Source organism: Morone saxatilis, unplaced genomic scaffold (genome assembly GCF_004916995.1).
Source record: "Morone saxatilis isolate NCDOM2014 unplaced genomic scaffold, NCSU_SB_2.0 Contig15, whole genome shotgun sequence".
NCBI lineage: Eukaryota > Metazoa > Chordata > Actinopteri > Moronidae > Morone > Morone saxatilis.
In genome coordinates, this window is record NW_023339707.1 from 16,182,639 (window position 1) to 16,186,512 (window position 3,874).

Genomic DNA, 3,874 nt, shown 5'->3' on the forward strand with positions numbered 1-3,874 from the left:
GACTTCTTGAAGGTTGCCTCACATACTTCTTTCACACTGTAACAACTGGCAAAAATCTTCCTGAGTTAAAATGTGATATTAAAAACTGAAGCAAACAAAGAGACTCTTGTGTGAGCTCATGTATGCGTAAATCAATTTCTGCCGTTCTTATTTGACATCTGCAGAAACAATTTCTGTTAATAATCATATTGTTTCAAACTAGAAAAGATGATGCATGTCGAAGAAATTACAAGGTGCAGAATAAGAAAGTGTATTCATATACGTATATATTGTATATTAACTATATTGAACTCTGTGTGGGACGTGTAAGCAAATATAAGTCAGGTGGAATAATATTCAAGCCTACTGCCTTTGATACTTTTTCACCGACAATTTGGACAAATTCTGTGGAACTTTTAAAATAATTTTACAAAACTAGTATTTGAATGTGCACCTACAGCGTGCACTTTAATATCAGATTTGGTTCCAGGAAACACATTTTAGTTTAGATTATACAGTACGTGTTCAAAATTCTAAAAATCTTAAAATCAGCTTTTAAACCAATCAATTATTTTTTGCCAATTTGTAACACAAATGTAATTCGACATTCACTGAATCCTTTTGCAGAGAACAGAACTTAGCGGTAAGGCTTTAAAACTGATACAAGTCTATTTAAAATAAAATAAACCGACATAAAATTTAAAAAAAATGTCAGTGCATCTGGAGCCTCTCAGAGAAATAATTGTTAAAAAGATAGCCTTTATTCTTTTTGAAAAATGCTCCAGAGACAATACAATGTATGTATGTATCGTAGCACTTCCTTTTTTTCTCTGAAAGACTTTCTAGACTGTTCTGGTCGCTCTGCTTGTCAGCCTGGAAGATTCATCGCCTGTTACATCCCATCTTTTTTTGTCTCTTTGCTTTCTGACCTGTTTATTGAAATCAAAAGTTCTGTTAAATCATTTTTTGCACGGAAATTTAACATAACCAACGGTCTGCCGGCATTCAACCCGAGGAAGGACATTTTTGAAAAATTGCCTTAAAAATGTTATTTCTGTGAAGATCTGTACAGTGGCATGTGCACCCTTTCCCTTTCACAGGAACAAATGCAATTTCTTTTTACATTCTGACCTCTCACTTAGATTATTATGTAATTCAATTTAAAAATCACAGGTATAAAATGAAGTGCAAAATGAAATAGAAGAAGCCTGATATATCCAATCAGATATTTGCAAAGTTGTTTTAAATTAGCACAATCGTTTTCAGTTCTATTTTAGTTAAATCCTAGTCCTGCAAATGTTTAATACAAGATAAGAAAGAACTTTACTATTTCCAGATTATATCACTCACAGGGCTATACATATATAGAGAATATGTATAGCCCATATTCAGACACAAAAAAGGCAAATAAAATAGATATAACCTCTCAGTACACTTTGGCACTGCTGACATTTCTTCTGCAAAGATTGGATTTGAAATGAGGCATCTCATGATTTTTTTTTAGAGAGGGTGTAAACATTGATGTGGCCTTAAAAACTAACCGAATGTAAACTGAGCTGTACGGCATGTGCTTGTGGTTTGATTGTGTGCTATAAATGTCATTTATAAGTTATATTGGCCTATATTCGTTTTCATGTATTTTATTAGCTTAAAGGTCTTTATGTTAGCGACTCCCCTTCATAAAAGTCTGTATTTGATTCTGAAAAAGGGGCTAAAGACAGAGCAGGTGAACCCTGTCACACCCCTGTCAATATTCAGTGGACAATGGAGTGTTGCATTATTTGTTATGTCTGTTGCCCTCCCATCACAATCTCACAATATCAATAATCCGGTTTGTAGTAATCGTATCAGGACAACTTTGTTACAATTAAACACATTCATATAAACTGATTTTACAAACACCCTTTCAGAGAAAAATGGTCCTGAAGAAAATGGACCAGAGGAGTGTGTGACCCCAGTGACCTTTCTTTCACCAGGGTTAAGGGTCAGATTGGGATCCAGCTCTCAGTGGAGAGATTAAACCCTGGTCACTAAGGTAACATTATGTGCAACCAGGATGACCGGGGTCACATCGGTGAACACCGACTCTTCTATTATATCACGCACTGACTTTTATCTCACGGGTGGGGAAGGGAATATTTATTTTTATTTTTATCATCTGTCTTCATGTTTTGCTCTCAGATCATAATAAATGTTTAAAATATTGCAATGAGTACAGCACCACGAGTGTATGCGTGATTTTTGTGTGTGTCTATGTCTGTGTGCCTTTTTTACGCTAGCTCCCCCGGCTTTAACCTTTGCTGCCCCACAGCATTGTGTCTGTGAGTCAGCCAACCAGGGTTGAAATGTTTGAGCCACGTCGCCTGGGGTCAGTTGGCTGGGAATGAATGAGTTGAATGAACATGTGCGTGGACTGAAAAGCCAGAACGTTGTGGCCAAGTGTGAACCAAGGTGGCTGGCACACCACAGTCTGAGGTTCTGTGAGGAAGTTCAGGTCGGCTTGTGTCACGGAAGAAAAGAAAAAGTGCTTGAATTCATGTGTACGTGTGCAGAGATTTTATCATATGTCTGTCAAATTATGGCTGCTTTAAGAGTGTAACACATTATCAGATAATTTGTCTTATTATAAAACTGCCATGTTTTCAAGGATTTTATTATTTAAAGAAATATGCCAGTGGTTTTGTATATTTTAGCCAATTTCTGCCAAATGTTACACATTTAATTTAACATCTGTTTTCTTTTTAAGAATTTTTACCTTTCAGGCACTGTGGCCTTTGCCAGATCAATATCTAGAAATATGAAAGTAGCTTCAGATTACACAATTAATATTTAATAATTTAACTATTGATCATGTCACTGTTGATAGTTATTGTCGTGTGGTGATGTGATGGACTATGTGTGCATGTGTGTGACAAATAGGAGTGTGATGGTTGATTTCTACTTTGGTAATCTCTGTCTATGTAAGTGACCATGCATCATCGCCTGTGTGTGTGTGTGTTAGAGGGTTAAAAGGTGTGGTTGGAGCTGAGGTCAGTTAGTTCCAGCCCCGAGGAGAGAGCCGCCAAGGCCTTGGAACAGTGTGGGGGTGGTTCACTTCCCCTTTCCCTGCCTCACGGCTTCCTGTGAGCGCTATAACCGTTAACCACACCCTCCTACCCTGGCCTACACCCCCTCACACCACCACCACCACCACACATCAAGCCCTAGAAAACACTCTGCTAATACACCAACTCTCCCCTCTTTCTCCTTTAATCCCTGGCCAATCAATGCACGCACACACTCCAACAATAGTCCTCTTCCTTCATACTGTAGTAGTCACACCTCTCTCCGCCCTGACAACCATCTCTCTGTTACTCTCTTGTGCTCCGTGCCTGACCCCACGCAAGCTAATTATAAAGCTAAGTTAACATGAGTGTACGTAGGCATGTTTGTGCTTGAGCCACTGTGGCTACGCAGGTGGGTTTGCACTTGTGATAGGTTCACGGCATTCCTCCCGAAGCCAGTTTCTCATCATATCATCAAAACCGTGTGCATCTCATTGAAAGATATTCTAAAGATCCCGCCTTTGCTTAGCAACAGCTGAGTCACCACTGAAGGATGTCGGTGCGCAGATTTCCCAACATTTCCCATTATCTGAAGATATGAAATTGTCTTTTTCTGAGAAGAATGAAACAATAAAAATGAAAATGGCCACATATCATTGCCCCATACACTGTATCACACCTACAAAACCAGCATTCCCACCACACTCTCATCAGTCATTATGCTGCAGAAGAGCAGAATTCTGAACAAGATCTTCTGTGTCAGTGTGTATGCAAGTGGGCGTATATAAAGCCTGTGGTCTGTGGAGGGACAGTAGAGATGTGTTGAAGTGTGTGTGTGTGGGGAGGTGTGT